Genomic DNA, 24,499 nt, shown 5'->3' with positions numbered 1-24,499 from the left:
ACTCATAATGTAGTTACGAAATATGTCAATATCTGCGATAAGAAAAATGTAAAATACAGCCACATTTGTGCATTCATAGGCGGATAGTTAACGTTGAAGTTTAACAATCTGTTGGTTCTTTCAATTTCTAAAGCAAATAACTTAAACGTATAGTGAAGTGTGTTTTATCAATGACAATTAAACGTTCAGGTCGGCTTCGCAATATTTAACCATTTTCTGCTAACAGAGACAGTCTTGTGTTCCATAGCTAACGCCGGGAAAGAATTCAGTAAATATTTAAAAAAACCACTGCATTTAGAAAATGTGTGCCAAGGCCGAAATACGTAAAAAATTTAATTTATACAATTTTCAACTAAATGTTCTTAATCAGTTAATATGAATTTATCAGCATGTGAGGGTTGAAGAAGTTCACGTAATTTTAAATGTGCTTAATTCTGTCTAAATGAATTTTTATTACCACATGTAAATAAGGGGTACTACAACAAAGTTCGTACTGAAAGAAAAAATAATAAAAACAATTTAAAGTAACATTTCCATCCCCCAACATAATCAAATCAATTCATTCATTTTATTTAAATTTAATTTCATTAAAGAACTCATCTGGTGGCGCTGCTTGGCATCACAGAAGACCCTGCTGACTCCTAGCCATTGTGTGACTGCTACACAGCGTGGTCCCTTCCCCAAAGAAGTGAAGTGGGGCGCCCAGCGTCCTGGCATTCAGTCCACTGGCTATGTCGTCCAGTTTCCTTCCAAAGCATTTCCTTATTCGCCAATAGCATGCAAATCGATTTTCATATTACTGCAAGTAACGATAACTCATAGATCTAAGACCAGTTTAACTACATAGGTCAAGGGTGGGACTCCAATTTGAATATTGTAAATTTGATATGTTTTGGGTCCATTCCGAAAAACGGTCTTATAACATACAGTTCGACATAACCATAAAATCAGCATGAAGGATACCGACAGAGAGAGAGAGAGAGGGAGAGAGAGACTCCCATTTTGTGAATTCAGTCTGACACAAAAGTCATGATACAAAGTTCAACAATACATTTACATAGATAAGTCGAGAAATAAACTCTGTAAAGGGCAACTATCAACATTTTTAAAAAAAATTCCGACTTTCATCAGTTGAAGGTTGATTTGTACTTGACAGTATGGAAGGGAATGGACTGGACAGTCAAACCACTCTGCACTGAATTACTAAAGCGCCCCCTAAATGATCAATAATATTGTGCAATATTAGTAAAGTTGTTCCTGGACTCACACTGGACTAGCATTTGGGAGGACGACGGTTCAATCCCGCGTCCGGCCATCCTGATTTAGGTTTTCCGTGATTTCCCTAAATCACTCCAGGCAAATGCCAGGATGGCTCCTCTGAAAGGGCATGGCCGACTTCCTTCCCCATCATTCCCTGATCCGATGAGACTGATGACCTCACAGTTTGGTCTCTTCCCACAAACAACCAAACCCAACCTTTCCTGGACTACTGGAGGAAAAATTTGTTTAAGGAGTGTCAAAGATCACTCACAAAAACTTGTTGAGAGAATTGAGGCTGAACAAAAAAAAAGATTATCATAACTTTTTGTGTGTTGATGGGTTTATGGTCCAACATGCATTACATTACTGAAAATGAATCTCCATGTACACTAGCACTCCAATACACAAGCACTTGCTCTGTCTCCCCCCCCCCCCCCCCCCCCGGGATAAATTTTGGGCTTGCCCATATCCCCACCATCAAAAAACAAAATAATACAATGAGAGATGCAGTTCCATCAAGTTAGTTGTTACCGATTAGGCTACAATTCTTTGCTACTGACAATGCTTCCAAAGACTTGAAATTTGTGATTGCAGTTTCACCTTACAATATCTCAGATGTAGTTATGGAAATGTATTATGTAATAATATTTCTAGTAAAGGATTATATGTGAGCAAGTGCTGTATACTCAAAGACAAATATCAGTGTATACTGTTATTCATTACTTTGCATTAATTACATTTTTTAAGAACATTTATCTTCGTGGCCATCCTCGTATTTTCTAGGCAACAAATCTTACAGTTCATCAATCATAGCACTTATGCATTTGTACTCATCTGCCCTGACATCCCACAATGCAGGAAATCATTAATACATTTCAATGAAATCTGATAATAGTGTTCTTTCATTTTGTTTTGAACTCATTTTTCAAGTAACAGTAGCACATGAGAGACTGTCAAGGATATTGTCAATACTGCCCAAAGTTTTTGATTTTAGGGCCTGCTTAATAGCGTCAGTAACACAGACTGCCATTTGGATCACCTGATGCCCTTTGTTCGCCACTTATGAGAGACTGTAGAAGAGAGATTTCATGTCCTGAGTTGTGCTAAGTACTTTCTCCAATATTCAGTGTTATTTACGTATAAGAGTGTTTTCCCTCAGTAATGAGTTACTCCCATTTTGTGAATTCAGTCTGATTAAAAAACGAAAGACGAAATTGCTGTGGGTGAAGCAACAAGTAATGAGATTTGTATTCCCCCTTGCTGGAAATTTAAAGCGTTTTTTCCGAATATGTCGCTATTTTCGAAGGTGAGGTTAGCCAGAAATATAAGAAACAGCTAGAATTGCTAGGAGTGAAATGAACAGCAATGACATATACTTTCTTCAGTGGCACAAATATTTCCCTGTTTAATGATTACATAGAATCTGCCTCGATTGCAAATAGAAACCGGATATTGACCTAGGTTTCGGCGCGGATGACCACGCCTTCTTCAGAACACACTGAAACTACAAACTGCCTATAGGGGCATGGTCTAACATTAATACAGAACGCCCAAAAGGCCAAAAGACTCGCATAAAATGTAAAATAAGCGGTACATGTGTACCATGTCAATAGCTGTACTTAGCTCAAACGTCAGAAGCATGCTTCCTCACACCAGCCAACGTTCGATGGGCCGTGGGCTCTCAGGTAAACTGAGGTGGCGCCTGCAGTTAGGCTGTGAGGATGTCAGAAAGGAATGCGAGGGAAAACTTATACACGTACTGGAGAACGACATGAAACATTTCTTGTCTGTTCTGGACTCAATTGACCTGATTCAGGAGGATGTTAAGGCAGCCTCTGAACAGGCTAGAAGTAACGGAAACGGTTACAGAAATGGTCGAAATAACACGCCTCCACCAAATAATGGAAACGGCGGAGGTAACAATAGGAGACAAGATTATGTACAAAACGGGAATAGAGGTAGAGACCGGAACGGCAATAGTCCGCCGGTGAATAATGACCGGAAAAGGAGGTCCGATGACCGATATGAAACAGGCCCACCAAGCAATAGTAGATGGAAAAGTGCCAGGGGGCCGTAGAACACTAATACCTATAACGATGCAAACCGAACTTGGCCACAGAACCAGAGGCCCAGTCCGGACCGGCAAAACAGTGAAAGATATGACAATAACCGACCGCCACCACAAAATGCGCCAATTGCGCAATCGTGGCGGCCGACGCAACACAATTTCACATAGTGGAGGTCAGCGACACAGAGCAGCCACACCCATCCACCAGTAATAATCCAACAAACTAGATTCAGCCGAGATACGCTCTCCATCGTCGACTGAGGTTTGGAGTGAGAGCAACCCGACACAGAACAAAACATCGGGAACTTGTATCCTCAGGTATAATGACAGGGTAAGGTGGGACATGAATTAATAACTGAACCACCCACGTGCATAAAGGAGCACAAAGATGAAGTACAAGCGATAATAGAAATCAAAATTAGCAATATTGATGTGCAAGCAATCGTAGATACAGGTGCTACTGTCAGTGTCATGAGTATGGACTTATTCAGAGTACTGGGGAAAGAAAAGCGTATGCTGACTTTTCCTGTGAACAATTGCAAAGTCACTGGAGCCATCAGTGCACAGCGACAAATAATTAAACTCCAAGTGCGGGTAGAGATGTATATAGGGGGAGAAGCCATAGCGTGCTCGTTCCTGGTAGTAAAGGGTTTAAAAGTAGCCTGCATTTTGGGAGTAGATTTTTTGAGAGAAAGGGACGCAGTAATCGACCTTTCTCGGGGAAAATTAAGTTTGATGAACGCGGGTAGGAGGATAGAATTGTACATGCTCGGATCTGAAGAGGTACCTGTGCCCAATTGTAATGCTATTAACATAAAATGTAGGAATCAGTGGATACTGCATTTAGACAACCATTCTCTAGGACAAAATCTCTATTATCCAGACGTACAAAGTGATCAATTAAAAGCAAATGTGGACGCACTTGTGAACAAAGTATCACAGTCCGAAAATTTGAACTCAATGCAACAGCAGGATTTGGTACAGTTATTATCTAATTATGCAGATGTATTTTCAGAACGACCAGGAATTATTAGGGATATCAATACAATATCGAGGTGAAGCCTCATAAAACCTACTGTCGAGCCTCATACTCCATTCCTTGGTCCAAGAAGGAAATAGTAGCTATCTCTTAGCAGATCCCCAATCAGGGAGAGTACGGGGACTGTATCCACGTAAGGATGTGAAAATAGTCCTACAGTAAATGACTAATAGTCCTATGTGTTATGTGTAAAAAAGGTACACCATTCATTTGAAAATGAATGAACATTAATGATGTGTGATCTGTAGAGATAATGTACTAGTGTAGAAGTATTTAGTTATAAGAATATGATTAACTTTCTCTTTTGTTTATGATTATCTGTGTTATGTCTTCTTTTTAATTAGTGTTAGCTTAAACATGCTCTAAATGTCTGCACAGATAACCTGATTAGTGCAATTATTTGTAGTGTTAAATTGTGACAGAGATCAGTCAGGAGGAACATTTTAGTAGTGATTAGTTTGTGTACTGCACAATATTCTATATGTGTCTCAAACTTGAAATATTTCTTGGTACAATCTTTTCTATTGTATATATATATATATATATATATATATATATATATATATATATATATATATATATATATATATATATATATATGTGTGTGTGTGTGTGTGTGTGTGTGTGTATACGTGTAGCTGTCAGATTGACAGATTCGAACCCAGAATAATGTCAATAATATGAGACCCTGAGAACTTTCTTTTCAAAGCAGTGTTATCAAAGAGTAATGCACCCAGTAGTGACCCAAGGGCACCATGGGAGGCAAACTTATTGCAAATTTAAGTAACGCAAAGTTGCGCACAACGAAGCTTCAATTGAAGCATGTGCAGATCCAATCAGTAAAAAGAGCTAGCCCGATACAGTCCAAGTCAATTTTAACCTACAGAGACTACACGGTAGTTACGTAGGACCTTGCAAGTAAAGTGAGACATAATTTCAAAGGAGTTATTGAACAATATGCCTGAATCCGGCTGGAATGCACAAATAAAATCTACTCGAACATAAATATAGATGATTTTTGGGCAAACTAATACGAAATTTTAATATTTGTTACCATGTACGCAATTATCACACACTTTGGTAAAGAGCGAACAAAGAACTTACGAATGTGTTGTTACAAGACACTGCACAACGGACATTGTAACTGAAAAAACTTAAACAAAAGTGCAGTATTGTGTGGCAGAGACAGACAGTGACTGTTAAACCTGCAGTAATACGTCACGAGGTTGTTTTGAACAAGCAATAAGAAACTATCATCGCCGTGTGTGCAAGTGGACAAGGAACTAGCACGACACGAACAGTGAGCCGATAACAGACGGCGGACCAAGCTAGTGTCAAACTATAACTCTCTTGTGTGTCAAGGGACGCCAGAAAAGCGCATTGACTACAGAGACACATTTTGTCCTAAGGTGAAAACTTGCATGTGACTAATGACAAGTCATGACATGGTGAAAAAATATTGTATGCCCATAAAACGTGTTACTGTGACAACGAAACATTGTGCAAACCAGACTAGTGAAGGCCCACTGAATAATAACTGCCAATAACTGTGTGCGTTCTTTCCCACAGCAGGAAAAATGCCCATAAGGACAGTACACTGTTTGTGAACTTGTTGCATGTTTGCTGGAGCACTGCAAGAACATGTCACGCGGGCGAGCTGATATACAACGCGCATCCGGCTACTTCAGCCATGCAGCGGCCGCAGCAGCCCGTAGCACACCAGACAGCCACACGCCTCTCCGCGCCGTAGCTGTCAACACCGGGGGCGGTGACCTACACGGAGCCGACGCGCCGCGCCGAGCGCCGCTCAACAATCACTCAGCACCGCTCACCAACTACAGCTCCAAAATATTTACATAAACTGCTTAACATGTCAATCAACTCGATTTTTGACAAACATTGAACACTTATTATGTACACCCGTAAATTGACGAGAGAAAATGAACACTAACAAGTGTAGGAGATGGATTTGTAACACGTAGGTAGTGGGAACATTATGAAAAGTGACGTTGTACTAAATGATTTTTAAAAAAAACTAAGTGATATATCCTAGGACAAGTGACCTTGCAGTATATCGCAAAAATGATAATTACGAGTTGTTAATCACACACAACAAACTTTCGTTGAACTGTATGTGACTGTGATATTATGTAACCGTTGATGACAAACTGCTAAATCAATTCAAAAGAATGACTGTTAAAGAGACAAGATTAATCAGGAACCAACTGGGATGGCTGGGCTCCGGCACAGTTTTGCCCAGGTTTCCTGTCTGCCTTCGCCCAAATGGGGGAGCCATGAACATATATAACCCTGGGACTAATTAAAAGAACCATTCCATAAAAAAAATACAGAATTATAAAGAACGTTACTGGCACCATTGTGTCAAAGTATAGAAACTCTTTGCCAAATGCTGCCAGGGGGCAATGTAACGTTCCCTGGCAGCACACACACTATTAATCAAAGGAAATGACATTTGATTGTACTATGTACGCTATGAAGCAATTCGTATGTACTGTAATTGTTTAACAAAAAAATATTATTTAATTTTGTATAAAGGACATTCGTTATTATTGTAATATTTTCTGTAATAATATTCTCGATGTATTTATGATTGTAAAATTTCTATACTCATAATGTAGTTACGAAATATGTCAATATCTGCGATAAGAAAAATGTAAAATACAGCCACAAAGGGGAGTAATGTGTAAGATTGCAAAGAGACATTAACGGTCGGCAGTGGTATAAATAGGAGTACATAGTGTGCATTCTTTGTCGTCTTCCTCGAGAGCTGAGAGAGAGAGGAACCTGTGACGCAGCATTTTATGAATGAGTAGACTTCATTTGTCTGTATCTATCTTTAGCCGCCATTAGAGGAGAAATTACAAACTAATGTAAGTTGAATTATTGTTGTGGTCTAAATACATTATAATTTATCAAAATTGTGTATTACTAATGTAAATTAGCTTGCCAATGTCATCTATAATATTTATTTAAAGAATTATCAGCATTTTTAGCGATTATCGTTGGTGTTGCTGGGCTGTGCCGCGACCGAACGATTTGCAGCGGCGGCACATTTGAAAAATTGTGCCGCTAAGAAAAATTAACCAAACCCGTAAATCGGGAGCAGATAAGATTAGCAGTGAATTACGAAAATATTTTTCTTTTACAGCAATCCTGAGACTGACGGAATTTATTACTGGTTTCACATTTGTGCATTCATAGGCGGATAGTTAACGTTGAAGTTTAATAATCTGTTGGTTCTTTCAATTTCTAAAGCAAATAACTTAAACGTATAGTGAAGTGTGTTTTATCAATCATAATTAAACGTTCAGGTCGGCTTCGCAATATTTAACCATTTTCTGCTAACAGAGACAGTCTTGTGTTCCATAGCTAACGCCGGGAAAGAATTCAGTAAATATTTAAAAAAACCACTGCATTTAGAAAATGTGTGCCAAGGCCGAAATACGTAAAAAATTTAATTTATACAATTTTCAACTAAATGTTCTTAATCAGTTAATATGAATTTATCAGCATGTGAGGGTTGAAGAAGTTCACGTAATTTTAAATGTGCTTAATTCTGTCTAAATGAATTTTTATTACCACATGTAAATAAGGGGTTCTACTACAAAGTTCGTACTGAAAGAAAAAAATAATAAAAACAATTTAAAGTAACATTTCCATCCCCCAACATAATCAAATCAATTCATTCATTTTATTTAAATTTAATTTCATTAAAGAACTCATCTGGTGGCGCTGCTTGGCATCACAGAAGACCCTGCTGACTCCTAGCCATTGTGTGACTGCTACACAGCGTGGTCCCTTCCCCAAAGAAGTGAAGTGGGGCGCCCAGCGTCCTGGCATTCAGTCCACTGGCTATGTCGTCCAGTTTCCTTCCAAAGCATTTCCTTATTCGCCAATAGCATGCAAATCGATTTTCATATTACTGCAAGTAACGATAACTCATAGATCTAAGACCAGTTTAACTACATAGGTCAAGGGTGGGACTCCAATTTGAATATTGTAAATTTGATATGTTTTGGGTCCATTCCGAAAAACGGTCTTATAACATACAGTTCGACATAACCATAAAATCAGCATGAAGGATACCGACAGAGAGAGAGAGAGAGGGAGAGAGAGACTCCCATTTTGTGAATTCAGTCTGACACAAAAGTCATGATACAAAGTTCAACAATACATTTACATAGATAAGTCGAGCAATAAACTCTGTAAAGGGCAACTATCAACATTTTTAAAAAAAATTCCGACTTTCATCAGTTGAAGGTTGATTTGTACTTGACAGTATGGAAGGGAATGGACTGGACAGTCAAACCACTCTGCACTGAATTACTAAAGCGCCCCCTAAATGATCAATAATATTGTGCAATATTAGTAAAGTTGTTCCTGGACTCACACTGGACTAGCATTTGGGAGGACGACGGTTCAATCCCGCGTCCGGCCATCTTGATTTAGGTTTTCCGTGATTTCCCTAAATCACTCCAGGCAAATGCCAGGATGGCTCCTCTGAAAGGGCATGGCCGACTTCCTTCCCCATCATTCCCTGATCCGATGAGACTGATGACCTCGCAGTTTGGTCTCTTTCCACAAACAACCAAACCCAACCTTTCCTGGACTACTGGAGGAAAAATTTGTTTAAGGAGTGTCAAAGATCACTCACAAAAACTTGTTGAGAGAATTGAGGCTGAACAAAAAAAAAGATTATCACAACTTTTTGTGTGTTGATGGGTTTATGGTCCAACATGCATTACATTACTGAAAATGAATCTCCATGTACACTAGCACTACAATACACAAGCACTTGCTCTGTCTCCCCCCCCCCCCCCCCCGGGATAAATTTTGGGCTTGCCCATATCCCCACCATCAAAAAACAAAATAATACAATGAGAGGTGCAGTTCCATCAAGTTAGTTGTTACCAATTAGGCTACAATTCTTTGCTACTGACAATGCTTCCAAAGACTTGAAATTTGTGATTGCAGTTTCACCTTACAATATCTCAGATGTAGTTATGGAAATGTATTATGTAATAATATTTCTAGTAAAGGATTATATGTGAGCAAGTGCTGTATACTCAAAGACAAATATCAGTGTATACTGTTATTCATTACTTTGCATTAATTACATTTTTTAAGAACATTTATCTTCGTGGCCATCCTCGTATTTTCTAGGCAACAAATCTTACAGTTCATCAATCGTAGCACTTATGCATTTGTACTCATCTGCCCTGACATCCCACAATGCAGGAAATCATTAATACATTTCAATGAAATCTGATAATAGTGTTCTTTCATTTTGTTTTGAACTCATTTTTCAAGTAACAGTAGCACATGAGAGACTGTCAAGGATATTGTCAATACTGCCCAAAGTTTTTGATTTTAGGGCCTGCTTAATAGCGTCAGTAACACAGACTGCCATTTGGATCACCTGATGCCCTTTGTTCGCCACTTATGAGAGACTGTAGAAGAGAGATTTCATGTCCTGAGTTGTGCTAAGTACTTTCTCCAATATTCAGTGTTATTTACGTATAAGAGTGTTTTCCCTCAGTAATGAGTTACTCCCATTTTGTGAATTCAGTCTGATTAAAAAACGAAAGACGAAATTGCTGTGGGTGAAGCAACAAGTAATGAGATTTGTATTCCCCCTTGCTGGAAATTTAAAGCGTTTTTTCCGAATATGTCGCTATTTTCGAAGGTGAGGTTAGCCAGAAATATAAGAAACAGCTAGAATTGCTAGGAGTGAAATGAACAGCAATGACATATACTTTCTTCAGTGGCACAAATATTTCCCTGTTTAATGATTACATAGAATCTGCCTCGATTGCAAATAGAAACGGGATATTGACCTAGGTTTCGGCGCGAATGACCACGCCTTCTTCAGAACACACTGAAACTACAAACTGCCTATAGGGGCATGGTCTAACATTAATACAGAACGCCCAAAAGACCAAAAGACTCGCATAAAATGTGAAATAAGCGGTACATGTGTACCAAGTCAATAGCTGTACTTAGCTCAAACGTCAGAAGCATGCTTCCTCACACCAGCCAACGTTCGATGGGCCGTGGGCTCTCAGGTAAACTGAGGTGGCGCCTGCAGTTAGGCTGTGAGGATGTCAGAAAGGAACGCGCAATTGAAAAAACGTCTTCTTCCATGTGATTGGAATAAAATGTGTTACGAAAGTGATCTGATGACCAGGGCAGAGGCGCAGGAAGCTAATGCATGTCTGTGTGTAATGTCCTAGCTCAAGGACAGTTTTATACAACTATAGAACGTTGATAGGCTGAAACTATATACGTGGGATAGCAAATTCATGGATGGTGAAAACGCTTGCACACACGACAGACAAAATACCATCAGCTGGAAGCAGGTTAAAAATATGGGGGATGAATAACCCGTTTTTAAATTACTTGGGGTCGGTGATAGTATTTCATGGCTATGCTTGGATAAGCGTGTAAAGTTACTATATTAAATTCTAAGCGCTATTGACCAGAAACGGTCAAATTAGTATGACAGGCTTAATGTAGTTGCGTGAAAGGACGTACAACGTCGCCTTCATCGCCCTTAATATCTAATGACCGACAGAGGTCATTTTGAATAGTGCTATCAGATATGTGCCAAAATATTGTAAAAAAACCCTAAAGCTAAACTAGTTTCTTAAAATCAGGTAGTTGGGTTACTGAACCATGAAGCTTAATCAAGTGTGGTCTGTGAACGCTTATAGCGTGGAACAGTCAGACTACCTCTATGTTCTAATAGCTGTTGACGTGAAAGTTCAAATAATGTAACGGGCTTAATACACATGCGTGAAAGGACGTACAACGGCGCTTTCATCGCCCTTATTATCTATTGACTGACAGAGGTCAAGTGATTAGTGCTATCAGGTGTTACCAGAATGGTATGCAAAGTTATGTGTATATGCATGAAGACACGTACAACTTCACTTCAACATTACTTATAAAGTTAAGGATTTATTTCCTAATTTTAAGCCAGAGCTCGGACTTGGAATGAATATGAGCAAATCTTCCTTGCATCATCATATTCAACTTGGATAATTATAACTAAGTGGGAATGGCTATTTGGACCATATTAGAAATATTGGATCTTGTAAGAAGTGAGAATACTGTGAACATGTACAAGAATCACTCATTATAAGGCGTTAAATGAAAGAAAAAAGCATGTGTATTGTATTAGTGTGCCCACGTTTGTAAGGGAATCTGTCATAACTAAAATTAAGGGAACCTAGGGCGTGACGAAAAGAACTGACCATCCGTGACACCAAGCGACCACATGAGTGCATTGGCTATCTTCTATTAATCTATCAGTATACTCACCTGTCAGCTTTGTCACACTGGGACTCCTTGCCAATGTTCGATGCTCAACCCTGACTCAATTTTTATGGATAACAATGTGTGACTGCATTTAACAACACAGGTGAAGGAACTCTTGAAATGAAAGGATGGTCGGTATATGGACTGGCCTGCCCATTCCCACAACTCAGATTCCATTGCACATGAGGGGGATTCTTTGCAGTGACATATTGCAGCACATCGACAAGTAACAACGACCATTCAGCTGTTGCCAATACCGCTGGTAGAGGAATGGAATGCCCTAACACAAAAACTCCATTATCAACCCTATGGTCAGCGTGAAAGCACGTTGCAATGCATGCATCGCCGTCTGTGGTTTACACACACCCTATTAAGAACCACATCCCGCCTTTTATGGTCCAGAAAACAACTCTAAATCGAGGAGACTTCAGATCTTGCTGAAAACCCAAGGAAATTATGGTCTTACGTAAAATCGGTAAGCGGGTCAAAGGCTTCCATCCAGTCACTGACTGATCAGTCTGGCCTGGCAACGGAAGACAGCAAGCTGCAATTTTAAATTTAGCATTTGAGAAATCTTTCACGCAGGAGGATCATACAAACATACCGCCGTTTCAGTCTCATACAGATTCCCCTATGGAGGACATAGTGATAGACATCCCTGGGGTGGTGAAGCAGCTGAATGGGTTGAAAATAAATGAATTGCCAGGTCCTGATGGGATTCCAATTCTGTTTTACAGAGAGTACTCTACTGCACTTGCTCCTCACTTAGCTTGCATTTATTGCGAATGTAATGGCTCTGAGAACTATGGGACTCAACTTCTGAGGTCATTAGTCCCCTAGAAGTTAGAACTATTTAAACCTAACCAACCTAAGGACATCACACACATCCATGCCCAAGGCAGGATTCGAACCTGCGACCGTAGCAGTCTCGCAGTTCCAGACTGCAGTGCCTAGAACCGCACGGCCACTTCGGCCAGCTATCGCGAATCTCTTGCCCAACCTAAAGTCCCAAGCGACTGGAAAAAAGCGCAGGTGACGCCTGTATATAAGAAGGGTAGAAGGACAGATCCTCAAAATTACAGACCAATATCCTTAACATCGGTTTGTTGCAGGATTCTTGAACATTTTCTCAGTTCGAATATAATGAATTTCCTTGAGACAGAGAAGTTGCTGTCCATGCATCAGCATGGCTTAAAAAGCGTCACTCCTGCGAAACGCAACTCGCCCATCTTTCTCATGATGGATGATGGGTATCAGACGGATGCCCTATTCCTTGACTTCTGGAGAGCGTTTGACTCGCTGCCCCACTGCAGACTCCTAACTAAGGTATGAGCATATGGGATTGGTTCCCAAATGTGTGAGTGGCTCAAAGAATTCTTAAGTAATAGAACCCAGTACGTTGTCCTCAATGGTGAGTGTTCATCAGAGGTGAGGATATCATCTGGAGTGCCCCAGGGAAGTGTGGTAGGTCCGCTGTTGTTTTCTATCTACATAAGTGATCTTTTGGATAGGGTGGATAGCAATGTGCGACTGTTTGCTGATGATGCTGTGGTGTACATGAAGGTGGCGTCGTTGAGTGACTGTAGGAGGATACAAAATGACTTGCTCAGGATTTGTGATTGGTGTAAAGAATGGCAGCTAACTCTTAATATAGATAAATGTAAATTAATGCAGATGAATAGGAAAAAGAATCCCGTAATGTTTGAATACTCCATTAGTAGTGTAGCGCTTGACACAGTCACGTCGATTAAATATTTGGGCGTAACATTGCAGAGTGATATGAAGTGGGACAAGCATGTAATGGCAGTTGTGGGGAAGGCGGATAGTCGTCTTCTGTGCATTGGTAGAATTTTGGGAAGATGTGTTTCATCTGTAAAGGAGACGGCTTATAAAACACTAATACGACCTATTCTTGAATACTGCTCGAGCGTCTGGGATCCCTATCAGGTCGGATTGAGGGAGGACATGGAAGCAATTCAGAGGTGGGCTGCTAGATTTGTTACTGGTAGGTTTGATCATCACGCGAGTGTTACGGAAATGCGTCAGGAACTTGGGGGTGGTAGTCTCTGGAGGAAAGGAGACGTTCTTTTTGTGAATCGCTATTGAGGAAATTTAGAGAACCAGCATTTGAGGCTGACTGCAGTACAATTTTACTGCCGCCAACTTATATTTCGTGGAAAGACCACAAAGATAAGATAAGAGAGATTAGGGCTCGTACAGAGGCATATAGGCAGTCATTTTTCCCTCGTTCTGTTTGGGAGTGGACCGGGGAGAGATGATGCTAGTTGTGGTACAAGGTACCCTCCGCCACGCACCGTGTGGTGGATTGCGGAGTATGTATGTGGATGTGGATGGGTGGGTGGAGTGTAATCATTGTCTTTGGACGAAAGTGTCATTTCTTTTCGTCTCATTGCTTATTTATTTCAGTTACCTTCTATACTACACTGTAGCAGTTGTTCTATCTATGGTTCAAGTTTCATCGAGCAGTGTTCTATGGCAGTGACACATCATGCGGAAGTTACTTTCGTCCTTAAGCTTTGCACCAGTGTATTACAGCTCCCTGAGGATCGCACCCTTAAGCCGTCGGCACACGGGCCATGCATCCGAACGTTGAGCATTGAGCGTGCCGAGTTTCTGACATTATCGTGTGTAATAGCACTTTCGGAAGTCTTTTCAAACGCGCAGAGCACTATCTAGGATGTCAGAGATTCTGATCGAGCGTCAGAGCGTTGACCAATGAGATGCCACAACGCCACCTACGTCACACGCACGCCGTCTCCCTTCAGTACAGAGTTGTGAGGCGCCATATTGGCATTCATTTCGTTTCTGAGCACTGAAAAACCCGTTGTTAACTGTGTGATTCGTTCCAATAAAATATATATATGCCGTTTTTGAGCACCAGCAAGCTGAGAATCACTGAAAAACCCGTTGCTAACTGTGTGATTCGTTCCAATGAAATAAAGAGAAACGTCATATTCGTGGCAAATGAATTATTGTAACTTGTGTATTATCAGAGTATGCTATTTGAAGGCAGTGACACATTGAAGATCCACCCGAAATTTATTGTTCTTGGTACAATTTGTTATAATTAAATTTCAATTAGTAATCGCTGGCACGGTAGCTCAGTGTGTTTGGCCAGAGGGTTAGCTGCCCTCTGTAATAAAAAAAACTGAGTTAATGGTTCAACTACGGACTGAAACGGGTGTCTTGCGACGTTCGCCCCGAGCAGATGCAACGAACGAAAGCGAACAGAAAGAAAATGGTTCAAATGGCTCTGAGCACTATGGGACTAAACATCTGAGGTCATCAGTCCCCTAGAACTTAGAGCTACTTAAACCTAACTAACCTAAGGACATCACACACATCCATGCCCGAGGCAGGATTCGAATCTGCGACTGTTGCAGCAGCGCGGTTCCGGACTGAAGCGCCTAGAACCGGAACAAAAAGAAAAAAAATCTGTAATGAGTAGTGTCACTGATCTGTATTGTGTTGCTTGTTGGGGCGGTGGTTCGCGTCTTGACAACTCCGATTTTTTTTTCCTAACAGTAGCGTCACTGATCTGTATTGTGTTACTTGTTAGGGCGGTGGTTTGTGTCTCAACACTTCCAAATTTTTTTTCCTAACATTCGAGTTTTTATTTCTGATACTTTATTGTTAGTTTAATATAAGTATAGACTATAATATTTGATGTTTGTAAATATAAGTTCACCTTTTTTTGAGGAGTGACTTTGTTCGATTGGCTTAATCTACAGGACAGCTTGCGCTACTTGTATAAAGATATTTTGCTCCTTTTTCTTTTACGCTTCGTAATTCACATGTTGCAGAGATTCTGCTACTGGGTAGGACAATGATCAAGTAAGACTGACCTTGGGGATTTACTAAAATGTGGGAATGATGAAATAATGTTTATCTTATGTGGAGAAGTATTCCAAATTTTTACCGTACTGTTTGTAATGGAACTTTTATAAGCCTGTGTCCTTATTGATTGGACATGGTACTTTCCTTTTCGTGGATGATGGAGGAAATGTGCGTTTTTATAGAGATGGGAATTTTTCGCTCACCCGTTTAGCAAACAGTGTGATTTGCGAACTAGAAACATCCTGCAACTGCCACTGGAGTGCGTTGTGATCGCATATAACCCTTTGGGGCCTATGTACCGTATGCACAAGTCGCATCATTTCTGAGCATTCATCAGCACATTGAACTTCATTGAACTTAACACGCTCAATGTCGACATTCCACAGCACCGTGCCTATGGCTTATCAGGGATCGCAAAGACAATAGTAGACTAATTACAGTGCACACCACAGAGGCATTTAAGAAGCTAGTCTCCCTCTCCATGCTCGAATGAAAGGAGGTTTGTTTGAGCAGTTGCCAGTGGACTGATGCGCATGTGCAGAGCTGATTTCGCGTATGAGCAGTGCCGCCTCCCTCTTCTAGCTACTTGACGTGTGGCTGTTTGCCGTACGAGCAGTAGCAGCAAATAGCCAGATGCAACCCGGAAAAATTTTTCTGGCGCGCCCAACATGCCAGATTCGCGTATATGCGGAGCGATTTCAGTTATAGTGGGAGATCATTCTCCACGTGTCCCGTGCATATGTTTCGTGATATTGCTGTTTACAGCTCCCACGTCAAATGAAAACAAAACAGATTTCTGTGACTGGGAGTCATCAAATGACTAATATGCATTCTCATAATCATGGAAGACTAAAATAAGGTAGTGGTTCCAGCTTTCTGATTTTGTATTGTTTCCACGTTATTAGTAATCAACCAATAATTGTTTTAATTAAGTTATTTTTGTCGGCTTCCTAGAAAAATTTGCTTCTATTAATCTGTTCCGCCGAGGCAGTCAATTCATTTGAAACGAAGTGTTTCGTTCGACACTATTGGCTACTTTCGACTTCGTTCAGTTTCAGGTGCATATTTTCTTTTTCTGGTACGAATGGTATTAAACCATAATAAAGAACCAAACATGAGATGATACAATACTGGTGCCCCAAGAAAATTGGTATCCAGTAAACCACATAGAAAAGCTGAATATCAGGTACTTCAGTGTGCACTTTAAGCCATATTAAGCTTTTCAGTATGGTTTACGAAACTGCAATGCTCTTGGGGTAGTCTCTGATGTCCTGTTTCTTTTATGACACTGTATGATCTCTTAACGCTGTATAAATACGAACATACGTAAATATTTACTTGAAGCTGACTAAGCAGGCAAATTTGGGCAGTAGTTTCGAATTAAATACTTTGTTTCAAATACATTTACGGCTTTAGCAGAGATTTACAGATCTGCTTTCCGTGAAACACAATGTTTTTCTGTCACAAGACACTTGTGTAGTACTTCCTTTAGGCTTTCGTTATTTCTTAATTTCTGTTGTTTACATCTTAAATTTATGGAATGCCATTCCACGCTAAATTGTAGACTGGTAGCATATTGTGTTTTATCATTTTAACTCCCCAAATAGCTTCATATTTATTCCTAGTGTACAATATAAACTGTCACTTGTGCAGTTTCTTTACCTCACAGGCAACCTTGTTAATTTTTTAAACATTTTGAAATAGTCATAAAATAATTTATTGTCCTTTATTTTGGTGTAAGCTACATAAGGAACTGTTTATTTTAGCAAAAAAATTTCTTCCTACTAGCTTTTTGGAGTGCTGTGTAGATGTAAACCTGATTGGAAATACTACGTAATAATATTGCAGATACAAATAAAAAAAAAAAATCTGTTAAAAGTCACCACATAGCAAAAGGTTAGGGTACTTTGAGCTGTAGAGTCTACTTTTGAAATGAGTATTACGCCAAGAAATGCTTTCTTATTTGGATTCCTTAACTGAGTAGGAAATGATAAAACAATTGCTCCAGGTGCGACTCCTTATGTCCTCTCAACAACATGCAGCAGAGCTGTACACGGCCACATGAAGCCCCACCGCGCACGAAATTCCAAACAGAAATGCGACGAAAAGCGAATGAGGAGAGCAAACATCAAGCACAGGCTGCCTACGTCATCGTAGCTGCACATGCACAGTACAGCCTATTTTATGGCGCTCTCTGGCAACTGCATAAACGAACCAAGGGGAAAAAGCCCTAATAACTGATACAATGAGAAGCACCCTGTGACATGTCCTTCTCATTGGTTTGCAGAGATATACTGAAATACTTAAGACTTACAGTGATGCACAACCCAATAAATACAGTCTCTGGTGCGTTTGAGAGCTGGAGTGACACTAGCGCTCCAAGTAGTGATAAAGCAGACAGTCATGGCTGTCGCAAGGATAGTGTTCGTGTTTAATTATTTTCTACTTCATTAACGGAATAGTTGTAATATTTTTGCGTGCCATGCGTTGGTAAGACACCAAGAGATCTAAATTATCGTGAAATACATGTTAAAACACCCGAATCACTGACTGAACGACATAAGCTACAACTCTTTCATTAAAAAAATCTTTCGAATATTACTATATTTCCAGCTTATTCCGTTGAAAGCAAGAGAATATAAAGTCATTCCGCACGTGAGAACCATATATTTCTGTTTTTTTCTGTTATCATATGCACTTCCAAGATGGCCGCCGAGTAAGTGACGCCAGAAACCATTTCCAGAAAGTTAAGTGATTTAGACAGGAATATTATTTAGTTTAACGCCGACAACAAATTAAATACGTGCATTAGTGTATCGTTTAGTCTTGCCGTTTAAGGTTTGACTTTTCTTTGCGTATTTTTTCAGAAAACACGAAAAGATCGTAACTTCGCGAAGTCGCGCTTAGGCTTAAGTTTTGTAAACGTGTTTGTTTCTTGTTTCACGGTAATTTAACTAGTTTCTCGGTAACAAATAAGTAAACTACCGTAAATAGCGTATAACTTCATTGTTTTAATACAGATCTCAGAAAAACAGCGGAATTTTAAATCAGAAACTTACTTATATACATTTGTGAATAGGCTTAATTCTTGTAACGTCTTTTTTGATTTTCGGTAATTTAATTGATTTATTCTAGCTAAAGTATTATTTTAGCCATGAGTGAGAAGTGCCTGACTTGCCGTAGAATTGTTAGTTCTGCGGTTTGGTGTGATGGATGCAGTAGTTTTTTTCACTGGGGGGACTGCAGTGGCGTGGGTGTTGGGAAAGTGTATAAGGCTCATCAGTGGTTATGTAGGATTTGTAGCAGAGATAGGAAGATAGTGGAACAGGAGGGGAAAATTACTGCCCTTCAGGTTGAGCTAGATCAGACTAGGGAAGATCTGGACAGGTTAAGGAGGGAGAAGGGCAAAGAGAGGTGGGAAGTGGCAATAGGTAGCAGAAGGAACAGGCCTAGAACTAAGTCTGACAGTTTTGTGGTGAATGTCAAAAATAAGTTTGACCTGTTGCTTCAGTTAGAAACTGATGAGCCTCAAGCAGAGGTAGGTGTAGACAGGACACAACAAACTTTCAATAGGAAATTGAAAAAGACTGTAGGAAAGTCATCGAAAAGGAAGAAAGTTTTGTTGTTAGGCAGTTCTCATGCCAGAGATGTAGGCCAACTTCTGCAGGAGGAATTAGGACCAGAATACCAGGTCACAATTTTTTTCAAACCAAGTGCTAGTCTGGATCAGGTAACAGAGGATTTAGGTTCACTCTGTAAAGGATTTACCAGGGAAGACACCGTGGTTATTGTGGGAGGGCCAGGGAACAGCATCGACAGAGATCCTGGGTACAGTATAGAGTGTGACCTGGTAAAGATTGCGTCGGCATCGAGACACACCAATGTTGAATTTGTATCTGTCCTGAGACGCCATGACCGGCCTCATTTGAACTCTTCTGTTGGGAGAGTTAATTTGGAGTTGGAACGGCTGCTTGGGTCGGGTGCGGGGGCTCATATTGGTGTGGTTCCTGTTGATTCTCTCAGTAGGTGGGACTATACCAGGCATCGCCTACATCTCAACAGGAAAGGGAAGGGGAAACTGGCTGGGGTAACAGCAGGAAATTTAATGGGGGGAGGCACTGCCATGAATGGTAAAATACCAGTGGTTACAGGTGTTGGAGCAGCACCTATTTTAGGATAGGTAAGACAGAAAGATGTCAAGGTCTACGAGAGGTCAGGATTGAAACAAATCTTCAGTTTAGGAAAGAAATGAAACAGCACAATTCTAGCACATTGGATCATCAATCACAGCTGTCAATTATAAATTTTCACCAATCACCAGAAATTTTATCTCCACCAAGTTGTATCTCAGTCCTAGGTAATTGCATTGATGAATTAAAGTCACCCAACCCAGTTGACATAATCTGCCTCTCTGAACACCATGTGACCACTGGTATAGGAACTAGGCCTAAGCGCAATGAGAAACTCAGACACGAGAGTACTGCAAATGTTAGAATAAGGAAAGGTTCTCATAAAAGTATAATTAAAAATAATGTAAGTATATTTCATCAAAATATTGGGAGTTTAAAGAATAAAATAGATGAGCTTCTGGTTTGTTTAGAAGATTTAGAAGCTGAGGATGAAATAGATATACTATGCCTGTCTGAGCATCACATTGTTACTGATATGGAAAAGGTAAATGTAAGTGGATATAAGCTCTCTGCACATGTAATGAGAGAAAATATGGAGAAAGGAGGAGTTGCCATATACACTCCTGGAAATTGAAATAAGAACACCGTGAATTCATTGTCCCAGGAAGGGGAAACTTTATTGACACATTCCTGGGGTCAGATACATCACATGATCACACTGACAGAACCACAGGCAACAGAGCATGCACAATGTCGGCGCTAGTACAGTGTATATCCACCTTTCGCAGCAATGCAGGCTGCTATTCTCCCATGGAGACGATCGTAGAGATGCTGGATGTAGTCCTGTGGAACGGCTTGCCATGCCATTTTCACCTGGCGCCTCAGTTGGACCAGCGTTCGTGCCGGACGTGCAGACCGCGTGAGACGACGCTTCATCCAGTCCCAAACATGCTCAATGGGGGACAGATCCGGAGATCTTGCTGGCCAGAGTAGTTGACTTACACCTTCTAGAGCACGTTGGGTGGCACGGGATACATGCGGACGTGCATTTTCCTGTTGGAACAGCAAGTTCCCTTGCCGGTCTAGGAATGGTAGAACGATGGGTTCGATGACGGTTTGGATGTACCGTGCACTATTCAGTGTCCCCTCGACGATCACCAGTGGTGTACGGCCAGTGTAGGAGATCGCTCCCCACACCATGATGCCGGGTGTTGGCCCTGTGTGCCTCGGTCGTATGCAGTCCTGATTGTGGCGCTCACCTGCACGGCGCCAAACACGCATACGACCATCATTGGCACCAAGGCAGAAGCGACTCTCATCGCTGAAGACGACACGTCTCCATTCGTCCCTCCATTCACGCCTGTCGCGACACCACTGGAGGCGGGCTGCACGATGTTGGGGCGTGAGCGGAAGACGGCCTAACGGTGTGCGGGACCGTAGCCCAACTTCATGGAGACGGTTGCGAATGGTCCTCGCCGATACCCCAGGAGCAACAGTGTCCCTAATTTGCTGGGAAGTGGCGGTGCGGTCCCCTACGGCACTGCGTAGGATCCTACGGTCTTGGCGCGCATCCGTGCGTCGCTGCGGTCCGGTCCCAGGTCGACGGGCACGTGCACCTTCCGCCGACCACTGGCGACAACATCGATGTACTGTGGAGACCTCACGCCACACGTGTTGAGCAATTCGGCGGTACGTCCACCCGGCCTCCCGCATGCCCACTATACGCCCTCGCTCAAAGTCCGTCAACTGCACATACGGTTCACGTCCACGCTGTTGCGGCATGCTACCAGTGTTAAAGACTGCGATGGAGCTCCGTATGCCACGGCAAACTGGCTGACACTGACGGCGGCGGTGCACAAATGCTGCGCAGCTAGCGCCATTCGACGGCCAACACCGCGGTTCCTGGTGTGTCCGCTGTGCCGTGCGTGTGATCATTGCTTGTACAGCCCTCTCGCAGTGTCCGGAGCAAGTATGGTGGGTCTGACACACCGGTGTCAATGTGTTCTTTTTTCCATTTCCAGGAGTGTATGTCAAAAGTTATCATTGCGCAAAAAGTATAGAAACAAAAAAGTTTTGTGTAGAGAAACATATAGAAGCATGTGCCTGTGAGCTTAAATTAAAGAAAGGCACATTTATAATTGTGACTGTATATAGGTCCCCATCAGGAAATTTTCATCTATTTCTGAAAAATTTGGACTCCCTGCTGTACTATCTGTCAGACAGGGGGAAGCATATTATTATTTGTGGGGACTTCAATGTAGATTCTCTGAAAGAGGGTAATAGGAAAAATGACCTTGAAGTATTACTCGGTTCTTTCAATTTGACACCCGTTATTGATTTTCCTACTCGGGTGGTAAAGGATAGCAGCTCACTGATAGATAACTTCTTTATAGACCAAGATAAGTTTAACCAGATAAATGCTCAGCCTGTTGAGAATGGTCTTTCTGATCATGGTGCACAGCTAGTTACAATATATGACATAGCTCCATTCAGCAATACTAAACAGTCCTCCAAAGTAGTACGTCCAGTCAACGATTTAACAATTGCAAATTTCAGGGAAAGCCTACAGCAGTTAGACTGGGATGAGGTGTACCGTGAACCTGATGCCAATTTAAAATATAATTTATTTCATGACATTTTTGTAAATGCATTTGAAAACTGCTTCCCCAAGAAAATAGTTAAATATACTCGTAAGAAACCTTGTAACAAACCATTGCTTACTAAGGGTATAAAAATATCTTGTAACCGGAAAAGGGAAATGTATCTGACAGCAAGAAAGAGTAGTGACCCAGAAACTATCAAACATTATAAAAACTACTGTGTTATATTAAGAAAAGTTATTAAAAAATCCAGGAGTATGTGTATCATGTCTGAAATCAGCAACTCTGATAATAAAATTAAAACAATTTGGAATATTATTAAAAGAGAAACAGGTCAACCAAGATCGGAGGAAGACAGTATTACCATAAAATTGAATGAAAACTTTACGAACAAAAAGTCAGAAGTTGAAAATATTTTTAATAATCATTTTCTAAATGTTGTGGATATAGTAGGATCCAGGTGTTCATTAGAAGATGCTAGGCTGTTAATGGAAGAGGCCATACCTATGCAATTTGATACAATTGAAATCTCACCCACTTCTCCCTCTGAAATTAGGAAAATAATAAACTTGCTTAAAAGCAAAAACTCACATAGAATTGATGGCATTTCCAGCAAAATACTAAAAGCTTGTTCTCAACAGATAAGTAAGATTCTCAGCCACCTGTGTAATAGCTCTCTGGAACAGGGCATTTTCCCTGATAGACTGAAATATGCTATTGTTATACCTTTGCATAAAAAGGGGGATAGATCTGATGTCAACAATTACTGTCCAATCTCCCTTCTAACAGCTTTATCCAAAATTTTTGAGAAAGTAATGTATTCAAGAGTAGCTTCACATATCTGTAAAAATGAAGTACTAACAAAATGTCAGTTTGGTTTCCAGAAAGGTTTTTCAACAGAAAATGCCATATATGCTTTCACCAATCAAATTTTGAATGATCTGAATAACCGAACACCACCCATTGGGATTTTTTGTGATCTCTCAAAGGCTTTTGATTGTGTAAATCATGAAATTCTGCTAGACAAGCTCAAGTATTGTGGCATGAGTGGGAAAGTGCACAAATGGTTTAATTCGTACCTAACTGGAAGAGTGCAGAAAGTTGAAATATGTAGTTCTCATAACATGCAAAGATCAGCACATTCCTCAAACTGGGGAACTATCAAGAATGGGGTTCCTTAAGGGTCAGTCTTGGGTGCTTTGTTGTTCTTAATATATATTAATGACTTGCCATTCTATATTCATGAAGAGGCAAAGTTAGTTCTCTTTGCTGATGATACAAGTATAGTAATCACACCTGACAAGCAAGAATTAACTGATGAAATTGTCAATACTGTCTTTCAGAAAATTACTAAGTGGTTCCTTGTAAACGGACTCTCACTGAATTTTGATAAGACACAGTACATACAGTTCCGTACAGTGAATGGTATGACGCCATTAATAAAATAGACCTTAATCAGAAGCATATAGCTAAGGTAGAATATTGCAAATTTTTAGGTGTGTCCATTGATGAGAGATTAAATTGGAAGAAACACATTGATGATCTGCTGAAACGTTTGAGTTCAGCTACTTATGCAATAAGGGTCATTGCAAATTTTGGTGATAAACATCTTAGTAAATTAGCTTACTACGCCTATTTTCACTCATTGCTTTCATATGGCATCATATTTTGGGGTAATTCATCACTGAGGAATAAAGTATTTACTGCACAAAAACGTGTGATCAGAATAATAGCTGGAGTCCACCCAAGATCATCCTGCAGACATTTATTTAAGGATCTAGGGATATTCACAATAGCTTCTCAGTATATATACTCTCTTATGAAATTTGTTGTTAACAACCAAACCCAATTCAAAAGTAATAGCAGTGTGCATAACTACAATACTAGAAGAAAGGATGATCTTCGCTATTCAAGATTAAATCTAACTTTGGCACAGAAAGGGGTGAATTATACTGGCACTAAAGTCTTTGGTCACTTACCAAATAGTATCAAAAGTCTGACAGATAACCAACAAGTATTTAAGAAGAAATTAAAAGAATTTCCGAATGACAACTCCTTCTACTCCATAGAGGAATTTTTAGATATAAATTAAGAAAAAAAAACAAAAAAATATTTAAAAAATAAAAATAAATAAAAAAATAAATAAAAAACACAAAAAAGTTGTTATATTAACTTAAGTATGTTGTTAAATTAACTTAATTAT

Source organism: Schistocerca nitens, chromosome 5 (genome assembly GCF_023898315.1).
Source record: "Schistocerca nitens isolate TAMUIC-IGC-003100 chromosome 5, iqSchNite1.1, whole genome shotgun sequence".
Lineage (NCBI taxonomy): Eukaryota > Metazoa > Arthropoda > Insecta > Orthoptera > Acrididae > Schistocerca > Schistocerca nitens.
This window is presented reverse-complemented; position numbering follows the sequence as displayed.